Consider the following 12,658-nt stretch of genomic DNA (forward strand, 5'->3'; position numbering starts at 1 on the left):
GTCGCCCCACCCACCTGCCCTGACGTCTCCCCTGATTGGACAGGTTGCGAGGCCCGCCCCCTCCTCCTCGGGAGTGACAGCTGGCCGGAGGTGCGGTGTCTGTGGAACACCGGCTGAAGCTCTTTCTCTCGAGGGATTTTTACATTGGAGGGTAATGCTGAGGGGCCACTCGTGGAAGTGTGACCCTTCTTTATAAAATACAGACCCTTAAGAGTCACCTGGCTCCATTTTGATCTTTGACTATTAACAACGTTGGGTCTTCCACCCAACGCTTCCCCATCCTTACTTACTTCACAGGTTAAAAATCTGTTGCCTTCCAAGCACTTGGCTGTAGTGGAAAGCTGGAACCCCAGTGCCAGCTGGGTGCCCGGACTCTTTTCTAAGACCAACCCCAAGTTGTAAAATGTATTGACTAAATTCTCAAGTACACGTTTTACGCTGAAAGGAAATTTATTTTAGATTATTGTTTGAACGTATCCTTAGAGAACCCTGCTAGATAAAAGATTATAAAGTCTGTAAGGTAATTTGATTACTGTTTGGACTGACTTAACAAGAAACAAGAAAAGGTTATGTAAATATGGGATGTTCTTGGAAAGTATTAATATGCCTAAGATTGGAGTGCAAAACTCTTAATACATTTATCCACTTATTTGAACAACTTTGGGGGACAGCATTCTTTTTTTAAATCATGTTACTTTATGTTATTTTTCATCATGATAAATGTGCTCTTTTATCCCCATCCCCTATTTCCCCCATGCCCCCACCCATCTCCCCTCTGGTAACCATCAATTTGTTCTTAATACTGAAGAGTCTGTTTCTTGGTTTGTCTTTCTCTTTTTCCTTTGCTTGCTTGTTTTGTTTCTTAAATTCCACATATACATAAAATCATATGATATTTGTCTTTCTCTGACTGACTTATTGCACTTAGCATTATACTCTCTAGCTCCATCTATGTTGCTGCAAATGGTAAGATTTCATTCTTTTTATGGCTGAGTAATATTCCATTATATATACCACTTCTTTTTTATCAATTCGTTTATTGATGGACACTTGACTGCTTCCATAGTTTCACTATTATAAATAATGCTGCATAAACATAGAGGTGCATGTACTCCTTTGAATTAGTGTTTTTGTATTTTGGGGTAAAAACCCAGTAGTGTGATTTCTGGATCGTAGGGTAATTCTCTTTTTAATTTTTAAGGAACCTCCATACTGTTTTCCAGAGTGCGTGTGAGTGGGGCTGGAGGGGGCAGAGGGAGAAAGAAAGAAAGAATCCCAAGCAGTCTCTGTGCCAAGCGTGGAGCCTGACACGGGGCTCTATCTCATGACCCTGAGATTATGACCTGAGCTGTAATCAATGCTCAACTAACTGAGTCACCCATGTGCCCCTTTATATTCTTGATGCAAGTACTTTTCAGTTATATTGTTTGCAAAATTTCCTTTTGTTCTGTGGGTTGTGTGTTCATTCTCTTAAACTTTTTACTTTTAATGGTGGTAATGTACACATTATATAAAATCCTATCCATTTTTAAGTGTATAGTTCAGTAGTGTGACCAACACTGACTGTGAAACCAATCTCCAGAACTGTTTTCATCTTGCAAAACTGAAACCCTATATGTGTTGAACAACAAATCCCCATTGCCCTGTGCCCCTAACCCCTGAGAACTACTATTCTTCTCTCTGTCTCTATGAATTTGATTACACTAGGTACCTCATGTAAGTGGAATCATACAGTTTTTGTCTTTTTTTTTTTTGACTGGCTTGTTTCACTTAGCATAATGTCATCAAGGTTCACCCATGGTGTAGCATTTGTCGGAATTTCATTTCATTTTTTAATATTATTTTAAAGATTTTGGGGCACCTGGGTGGCTCAGTCATTAAGCATCTGCCTTCGGCTCAGGGCGTGATCCGGCGTTCTGGGATCGAGCCCCACATCAGGCTCCTCCGCTGGGAGCCTGCTTCTTCCTCTCCCACTCCCCCTGCCTGTGTTCCCTCTCTCGCTGGCTGTCTCTCTCTCTGTCAAATAAATAAATAAAATCTTTAAAAAAACTTTTTTAAAAGATTTTATTTATTTATTTGAGAGAGAGAGCATGACCAGGGGGGAGAGGGAGAAGGAGGCTCCCTGCTGAGGAGGGAGCCCAGCGTGGAGCTCGATCCCAGGACCCTGGGATCACAACCAGAGCCAAAGGCAGATGCTTAACTGACTGAGCCACCCAGGTGCCCCTGGAATTTCACTTCATTTTAAAACTGAATAATATTTTGCTGTATGTGTATGCCATATTTTGTTGATCCATTTATCTGTTGATGGACACTTGGTGACCTTCCACCTAATGGCTACTATAAATAACGCTCTTGCAAACACAGGTGGACAGATGCCTATTTGAGTCCATGTTTTGAATTCTTCTGGATATACACTCAGAAGTAGAATTGCTGGATCATATGATAACACTGTAATTAAAAAACAAAACAAAACCTGCCATACCATTTTCCACAATGGCAGCATGAGGTTACATTCCTACCAGAAGTGTATAAGTAGAAACAAATGAGAATGGGGAGAACACTTCACACACATGTTTTGAACCCACAAACCTGATCCAGCAATACATAAAATTCTACACCATGACTAAGTAGGATATATTCCAGGGATGAATGCTTGGGTTAATATCTCAAAATCCATTAACGTAATAGTGAAGGATATCGATACAGTAAAAAACAAAATGGCAAGATCTCAGTAGCCTCGGAGAAAATAAGTGACAAAATTCAATATGCTTTTGTGATTAAAGCATTCAGCATACCAGGAATAGAAGGAAATTAACCAACCTCATTAAGAACATCTATGGAGGGGCTCCTGGGTGGCTCAGCCATTAAGCGTCTGCCTTCGGCTCAGGTCATGATCCCAGGGTCCTGGGATGGAGGCCTGCATTGAGCCCTGCATCGGGCTCCCTGATCGTTGCTTGTGTTCCCTCTCTCGCCGTCTCTCTCTGTCAAATAAATAAATAAAATCTTTAATAAAAAAAAAAGGAAGTCTATAGAAAACCCAAACTAATATTATTTTTAGTGGTGAAAGACTGGATGCATTCCCCTGAAGTAAGGAACAAGCGAGGATATCTGCTCTTGCCATTTATACTCCAGATGTACTGGCTATTTTAGCCAAAACTATTATGCAGGAAAAGGAAACATAATACATTAAGATTGGTTAGGATGTAAAAGTATACCTACTCCCCACTGAGGGATCTTGTTTCTAGAAAACTCTAAAAAATCCACTTTAAAACCCCTCTTAAAACTGATAATGAGGGATGCTTGGCTGGCTCAGTTGGTAGAGCATGGGACTCTTGATCTTGGGGTTGTAAGTTCAAACCCCATATTGGGTGTAGAGATTACTTAAAAATAAAGTCTTTTTAAAAACCCTGATAATTAAGTTCAGCAAATTGGTTAGATCCGAGATCAATATATAAAAAATAAATTGTATTTTTTTTTTTTTGATAGAAAGAGAGGGAGAAGAGGGGAGGGGCAGAGGGAGAGGGAGAGAGAGAATCCCACGCAAGCTCCATGCCCAGTGCAGAGCCCAACTCCGGGCTTGATCCCAGGACCCTGAGATCATGACCTGAGTGGAAATCAAGAGTCAGACGCCTAACTGACTGAGCCACCCAGGCACCCCTCAATTGTATTTTTAAACACTTATAAGGAATTGTCTGGGGACACATGGGTGGCTCAGTCGGTTAAGCATCTGCTTTCAGCTCAGGTCATGATCCCGGATCCTGGGATTGAGTCCGAATCGCGCTCCCTGCTCACCAGGGAGTCTGCTTCTCCCTCTGCCTCTGCGCCTGCTCGCCGTGCTCTCTCGCTCACTCTCTTAAATAAATAAATAAATAAATAAATAAATAAATAAATAAATAAATATTTTTTAAAAGATTTGAGACATAAACCCATACATCTATAGTTAAACCGATTTTTGAGAGAAAAAAAGCCAAGAATAGGATAAGAATATTCTTTTCAGGGGTGCCTGGTGTCTCAGTCAATTTAGCATCTGACTTTTGATTTCAGATCACGTCATGATCTCAGGGTTGTGAGACTGGCCCTGTGTCGGGCTTTGTGTTGGGCATGGAGCCTGATTATGATTCTCTCTCTCCTTGCTCCTCTGTACCTCCTCCCTGCCTCTCCCTCTCTAAAACAGAAAAAATATATATATTCTTTTCATAAATTTGTGCTAGGTCAACTGGATAGCTATATGCAAAGGAAAGAGGTTTAATCCTTACAGGGCACCACATACAATAATTTAACAGAAAGGATAAAGACCTAAACATAAGAGTAAATTATAGCACACTTACATAAAACATAGGAAACAATTCTTGTCTTGTATTAGTAAAGAATTGGTAGCTAAGACACCAAGAGCAAGAATGGGAAAGAAATAGCCTTCATCATCATCAAATTAATGACTTTTGTTCTTAAAGGACACGATCAGGAAAATGAAAATACTCTTTGGAACCCTTGTTGCACTATTGCTGAGAATATAAAATCATGTTGATGGTATGAAAAACAACATGACCATTCCCCAAAAACTACAAACTGAGTTATCCTCTAAGCTAGCAATTCTCTCTTGGGAATTGAAAGCAGTGATTCAAACAATGTTATTCAGATCATTGACCACAGGAGTCTATGCCCCACTGGAGTTGCTTGGGACCACCACTATATTTTAAACAACACAAACCAAGTGTTTGAACAAAATCACTCAAACTCAGTGTTTATTTGGAAAGGAGGAAAGAAACTGCAATGCACATTTACCAGATCAACCAGAAAACCCTAAAGATCTACTCCTTTGGGGGAAAGAAAGATATCAATTAATTATTTTTTATGGCAAGACATTGTTTTGCAAATAATTAGTCCTGCTTGAGAACTTCCACTCTGCAAGTCTAAGTAGATTTGAAATCACCCAGAATTAAAGAACAGGCCTCAGAAACTTACAACACACTCTCAGGAGAAGAAAAAGTGAAATCAAAGTCCTTAACAAATGGAATGTAATATTAGAATATCTTTTTTTTTCTGAAATTCTCCACTTTCTTACCTCTTTGCAAATATCTCATACTTTCTTTTTAAGCTCTATGAATTAAATACATTTTATCCCTATTGGAAAAAGAGAAATAAATTAGTACATCTTTTCAAGGTGACGAAGCCAGGCTGGGGCAGTACTAACAGGACAGATCACCCAGAAAAGTTTCAAAGAAGAAACTCTACCAAACGACTTCCCATAGGATGTTTGTGCCCAGGAAATACATTTAGGGAAGAGTCAGATGGATTTCATTCATATAGGATATTAAATGTTGTCCTGTGCAATTAAAACATTGAGTCTGTTTGAAATACACCATGGAGGACAAATAGTTGATAATAATGTCAATCAGAGAAGAAAGTGACATTTGTAACAGAGAAGTGAACTCAAAATTTAGGCATTTATTCCAGTTCTGACATTGATTTCTCAGCCTCATGACAAACCCAGAACACCCTCTAGTTCCTGTCTGGCATGGCCCGGCCTGGTCTGGTCAGGCGCCCCTCTTGCTGTTGAAAAGGCGTCGCTCCACTGGAACGGACTCTGGAACTTCCTGCGCACACCTGTGTCCCCACGTTTAGAAAGAGCTGCAGGAAGACGCCACTGTCCCTCCAGGGCCTGGACCAAGTTTTGTCTAAAAGCAAACATCTGAGGAGGGGACGGGTTCCCCACCACCCGCAGAGACTGGTGCGCCTAAGCCATCAGACCTCCTGCCCCGTTGCCACTCAGGACCGGAGGGGCGGGTCCTTGCGAGCTGTCCAATCAGGGGCGCAGCAGGGGCAGGTGGGTGTGGCGACGCTCCGCAGCCGCGTGGACGCTGATGGTCTTCCTCGCTTTCAAGTCTCACCTGCGCTTAACCGTTGTGGGTGGCTCTGCTGCCGCGTCAATCGCGCGGTAACCTGCACGGGCTGCGGGAGCCGTAGGGACAACGCCGGCGGACCGAGAAGCACGGGACATGGTGAGTGTGCGGGACCGGGTGTGCCAGGACGGGGCGGAGGGGTTGGCAACTGGCCGCGGCGAGACGCGACCTCCCGCGGGAGCCCCCGAGTCTGCGGAGCCGAGTCCCCGGTGGCGCAGCTCAGACTTCAGCCCCCGCCTCCCGCCCCGCGCGCGGCGCGCGGCGTGCGGGCTGGGCGGGCAGCCAGGACCCGGGCGTCCTGTCCAGTTCCTGCGCGCGGCCGCGTCTCCCCCACGATCGTGCGGTGACCACGGGAAGGGTCGTCAGGGGACAGTGGTGACTCGGTCTCCGGGGCTCGTGCGCGGGAGGTGTTGTGGTCTGTGGGGTCCTTAGTCTCTCCTTTCTCACGAAGGGCGCCCGTTTTCTTCTGAGTGTTCCCGATATTTGGAAAGCAGAGGGTCAAATCCACGTCCCTGTCCCTCAGCCTATCCTTTCCTTGGACTGGCAATAAATAGTTTCCAAATCCCGCCCCGCCTCCCCAGATGCCAACTTCCCCTCTTCAGTTCACAGCATCAACTATTTGTCCTCCGTGGTGCAATTCAAACAGACGCAGTATTTTAATTGTTTATCGTTTTCACACAATGGGTGACTCATTTTAAACGTTTATAATTTTTGTCTGGATATTTTACATGAGAGGCAAGTAGAGAATAACCACCTGGAATTACGTTTTTATGAAATCCTGTGCCTCTCCTCCCAGGATCTTTTCCTGGGCACAGACATCCAGTGGGAAGTCCTTTGAGAGGAGATTACTTTTTTGAAAATTTCCTGGGTGATCTGTCCTACCAGCACTGCCCATGCCTAGGTTTGTCACCTTGATAAAATTTATTCACTTTTAGTTTCCAATTTTCAATTAAATGTAAAATGTATTTCATCGATAGATTGAGATAAGACAGTATTAAGTATTTCTAAAGAAGGAAGAGAAAGGTGAATTTCAGAAAAAAAATATTCTAATATCACATTGCATGTGTTAAAATTTGTCATTTCTCTTCCCCTGAGAAGGTGTAGTAATATTCTGAGGTTTGTTCTTTTTGTGAGTGGGGGTGGGGGGAAGGGGAGCAATTTCCAATATAATTCCAGCAATTAGAGTATTCAGGTATGATTGATTATAGGACAATTTCTTGCCATGGAAATAATTATTTACTATCATTGTTTCTGAAAGTAATAAATACTTGTGGACTTTCTTGTTGAACTAGAAAAAGGCCCTACAATTTTCTTCCATCTTTTCTAGATAAACTTTGGGTTAGTGTGATTTTCCTAGATTCTTCATATACTGGGTTTGTGTCATTAAAAATATCAATATAGTCCAAAGCTATGTGAGTAGGAGCAGAAGGCTATGACCGATGACCCAAGCTAGGCTCCCCACCCCTTTCCTCACTGAGCCTGCGACTGGGAAATACCTTCAAGACCCCAGGGATTCTTCCTGAGGAGCCTCTGCAGGTGTCCTACCTGCTCATACCACAGAAGGAGCCTTTATATGAAGACAAACTACAGAGCCTGGAAAGCTGGGAATGCATGTGAACAAAGGGGAAGGGAGGTGATGCCCTTCCGAGGTAACTGTGGTACCCTTGTGCCTGTGTCTAGACATAGCTGGAGTTTTGCATCCCCGTGCGGGTGCACTCAGTGTAATTTGTTTATATTGAGAAAGTCTGTGAAAATCAGGAGTTCTGTGTCTGGTTAGGGTTCATGAATTTGGGAGTTCATTTAGGTAACAACCTAAAACTGAATCCAGCTGAGGGTTTCCTCACCTGTGAGAATGGAAGGATTAGGGAGAGAGGGGTTCCATTACGTCCCAGGGCTCCCAGGGTTCATTCCTGTGGCTGCTCCGGTGTCCCTTTCTCCCCCCAACCTCCCACTTTCCCAGGGATCTACCAACTCCAGGGCTTTTGTCTCCACTGGGAGAGTGCAGAGTGTTTAACTTTCTGTGACTTTCCTAATGTCCTATGAGAAGCAGGCTGCTCATCTGTGCTGAATCCAATATTTATGTTTTTTTCCTCTGGATTCCTTATGGATTGAGTATTGCAGCCCTTTGGTTCTAGTTTCCCTTAGTACTTTCTAATTTCTTTTTTTTTTTCCAAGGTGGGGGGAGAAGGGGGAAGGTGCAGAGGGAGAGAGAGAGTCCCAAGCAGGCTCCATGCCCAGTCCGGAGCCTGACACAGGGCTCCATCTCACAACCCCGAGATCATGACCTGAGCTGAAATCAAGAGTCAGATGCTTAACAAACTGAGCCCTAGTTCTTTGAAATTCTATTCCCTGTGGGAGAAATAACATTTTTTGTTTCTTGGGCTCGAAAATGTAAGTTGATTGAGAGAGATGATGGCAGTAAGGCAAGAAAACTATGGAACTAAATAGAATTTTTTTTTCCTTTTAGGCAAAAGAACTTCAAGATTTGAGATGAAAGTGCTTAAGTTTTCAGGTACATGTTTTCATTTTTACACCAGTGCTGTATGCGCATGTCTCTAGAGGACTCTGGCATTTAAAAGGGTAAAGAAAGTGAATTCTTATTTTAATCGATGTGTGGAAAGCTACTCATAGCTTATTAATTAAGTCCTTGAAAATCCAGTACATTTAAGGAGCTAAACTCAAACTCCTATTGCATTAGAAGATGCTACTTATCTCTGAAAATACCCCCAGTGTTGAACTGAGGAAGGACAAACTATGATGCCACATGTCCTTCTAGTTAGAAAATGATTTGAAAATATTCGTTTTCTATGGTTTTCACTTTTGTAATTGTTAGTGTTTAAAGGAATTAAATCTGAGACACTTGGCTGGCTTGATCCGTGGAACGTGTGACTCCTAATCTCAAGGTTGTGGGTCTGAGCCCCACACTGGGTGTAGAAATTACTTAAAAATAAAATCTAAAAAAAAAAGGAATTAAATCTGAGAATGGTTTCCTATGTACAAAAGTTAAAATTAGATAAAGATTGCTATATAGTAAAACATGGGATATACAAACTTCTGTTGATTTGAAGTAAATCCGTGAGATACAAAGTCTAACTTAAGAAAACTCACTGCCCGCACATCCCGTTCCCCACCAGTGCTGTAACTCCAGCCATCTTCAAATACACAGTGTAGATTGTTGCATGAGCTTCCTGCCGGCGTTCATGGTTCTTTATGTAGAAACCAAGCCATTTCAAATGCATATTTTTCTTACCCATGTGTGTCCTTGTAATGAGCAGCCAGACTCCACATCTTTTGATGTTTGCTGACAGTTTACTCCTCACCCCTCCCTCTTTCCCTTATCTCCACACTTGGACAAACAGACAAGAAAGTCTGGAGACTCCCTTATATGGCACTGGCTTCAGATTCCAAGCACACAAGCCCCTGTGTGCGGAATTCTTGCCTTGGCCCCACCCCTGACAAAGATTCCTTACTTGACCAAACTTGAGTCAGGCTTCTGAACCTTCTCATAAGTCTGTCAGAGTAGCTCCTTGTTAAATCCAGTTTTAGTGCGAACTGGGCTAAGTCAGTTGAACCAGAATCATCCCCATCCCCTCCATATCTGATCACCCTTGATAGTTGATCAAGTTTCTCCCCTCCTTATCATCCCCCAGATGAATGTGATCACCCTAGCCTGTCTTCAGTAAGAATCCTGTTAGATCATTTTAGCTAGAACCCGCATACCCCTGATTTTTCTCTTAGTAATTTTCCATCCACTGACCTCCACCCTGTCCTCTGGCCATAAACTCCCACTTGCCCATGCTGTATCCAGAGTTGAGCCCCAACTCATTTCTCACCCATTGTGAAATCCCATTGCCATTGTCTCTATACCTGGCACAGTGGTTCTGAATAATATCTGCTCTACTACCTTTGACAAGTGTCATTGAATATTTTTTTCTTTAACCCTCAGCCACAGTAAAGACCCATCCTGTGCTCTTTTCCTTGCTTTCTGAAGCCATTTTCAGACATGCTTGAGAAGCTGGCTTCCCCTCCTCTGGATCTCACTTATGTGAGTCCTAAGCCTTCTCCTACCCTCTTGGTGTGGGGGGGGGCATCAGTCTTAATATGGGAACCACACATCTGCAGGTGACTGTAACACTTGGCCATGAACAGCATGTCCAGACAAAGCCACCACCCATGGGTCTGTCTTCTCTTACGCCGACTTGCTCACCTGCACTACCCGATGGTGGCGTGCCCTGTGTGCTGCTGAGCCCTGGGAGCTCATGTTGTGTGCTGTGCTGCCCTGTTTTGGTGACCCTACTGAGCCTAAATTCTAGAATCAACTGGCCAGAGGTGGTAGTTCTTGGATTCCTAGGCCTTTCGGAGTAGGAGTATGGGATTGGGGCCCTCCTTAGAGTGGTCCTGGGTTGATGTGTTTGAGGGGATGCATCTGTATGTTAGAATGAAGCTATGATAAAGGCTGGGTTGGTCCTGAGATATCCCAGGGTTGGGGGTGGGAGAGAGGACTATACAAGAGGAAGGCATATCCAGGGGTCACCCCTTGAAACAGCTGTCATTTAAAAAGAGGAAGAGAAGAGAGGAGAAAGGCTGTCATTAGAATGCAGGCTGAATCCCGATCCCAAATACCAAGGGACTCATCGGGATGCTTCAATACCTCTGTGGCTGCTGCCCTGCCTCTCCTGCAGCAATGACTCTGACCCTCAGGGTTATAGAAGCCAACACACATGACCTCCCTGGGGCACCACAAAGGTAGTAGTTTAAACTGACTTAAGTCTGGAATCTGCAAATCCTATAAAGCAACCAGTTGTCACGAGGGAGTCTCCTGGCCGTGATGGCACTGCTTTGAGGCTCTCTAGAGGAAAAAATACATAAATATCAAGGTAGAGAGGACACTCCCTTCCCTGAAGTTCATCCAGCGACAAAAATAAAAAAATAAATCAAATAAGGAAGGACAGGTGGGAAAGAAGAAAAGAGAAAAACACTGGAGGAAAGGTTCACAATTTCACCCAATTGGAAATCCAAAGCATAGTAAAGGAATCTACACGACAAAAAAAGATTGCAGGGCAGTGTTTAAACCCTTTAAAAAACAGGGGCATCTGGGTGGGTCAGTCAGTTGAGTCTCTGCCTTTGGCTCAGGTCATGATCCCAGGGTCCTGGGATCCAGCTCCTTGCTTAGCGGGGAGCCTGCCTCTCCCTCTCCCTCTGCCTACCGCTCCCCCTGATTGTGCACCCTCTCTCTGTCTCAAATGAATAAATAACATCTTTGAAGGACAAAGGGTTTGGGGGCCTCTACAACAGAGATTCTGAATTAATTTTGCCATCTGCTTCAATGCACTGATTCAGAAACCTTCATGCAAATAATACTAGGGTTCAAATTATAGTTATATTGGGATTCCAGAAAATTTCAGCATAATGATAATGTAGGGAGTTACCGAATATAAAATAGGGGACAAACAGGTATGTCTCACCTTAATGCTCTCCTCAGTTTCTTGCCAGGTGCCGTCGTTCTGAAAGAACGATGCACTTTTCTGCATTCAGTATGATGTTAGCTGTTCATTTGTTATATATGGCTTTTATTGTATTGAGGTACATTCTTTCTATACCCAATTTGTTTCATTTCATCATTAAAGGATGTTGGATTTTGTGAAATGCCTCTTCTGCACCTGTCGAAATGATCATATGACTTTTACCTTTCATTTTGTTAATTTGGTGTAGCACATTTATTGGTTTGCATATGTTGAACCATCCTTGCATTCCAGGGATGAAGCTAACTTGATTGTGTTGTATAAGCCTTGTAATGTGCTATTGAATTTGATGTCCTAGCATTTTGTATAGGATTTTTGCATCTATGTTTCCCAGGGATATTGGCATGTAATTTTCTTTTCTTGGAGTGTCCTTATCCGACTTTGTTATCTGTGTAATGCTGGCCTTGTAAAATGATTTTGCAAGTGTTTCTTCCTCTCTAATTTGTTGCATGAGTTTGAGAAGGATCGGTATGAATTTTTTTTTTTAAGTGTTTGGTGGAATTCACCAGTGAAGCCACCTGATCCTGGACTTTTCTTTGTTGGGAGTTTTTTGACTACTGATTCAATTTCCTTACTCATTACTGAGCTTTTGATTTCCTATTTCATGATTCAGTCTTGGTATGTTATGTGTTTATAAGATGTTACCCAATACTTGTAGGTTATCAAATTTGTTGACATACACTTATTCATAGTAATCTCTTATGAGCCTTTGTATTTCTGTGCAATTAGTTATAATTTCTCCTTTTTAATTTCTGGTTTTATTTAAAGATTTTTTTTTATTTATTTATTCAATAGAGAGAGAGACAGCCAGCGAGAGAGGGAATACAAGCAGGGGGAGTGGGAGAGGAAGAAGCAGGCTCACAGCAGAAGAGCCTGACGTGGGGCTCGATCCCAGATCGCCGGATCACGCCCCGAGCCGAAGGCAGACGCTCAACCGCTATGCCACCCAGGCGCCCCTAATTTCTGGTTTTATTTAATCTTTTCTCTTTTTTAAAAAAGATTTTATTTATTTATTTGCCAGAGAGAGAGCAAGAGGGAGAGCAAGAGTACAAGCAGGGAGAGCGGCAGGTAGAGGGAGAAGAAGGCTCCCTGCTGAGCAAGGAGCCCAATGCAGGACTCGATCCCAGGACCCAGGGATCATGACCTGAGCTGAAGACAGATACTCAACCAACCTGAGCCACCCAGGCATCCCTAATCTTTTCTCTTTTTTCTTAGTCTAGCTAAAGGTTTACCAGT

This window comes from Ursus arctos, unplaced genomic scaffold, assembly GCF_023065955.2.
Source record: "Ursus arctos isolate Adak ecotype North America unplaced genomic scaffold, UrsArc2.0 scaffold_14, whole genome shotgun sequence".
NCBI classification, from domain to species: domain Eukaryota; kingdom Metazoa; phylum Chordata; class Mammalia; order Carnivora; family Ursidae; genus Ursus; species Ursus arctos.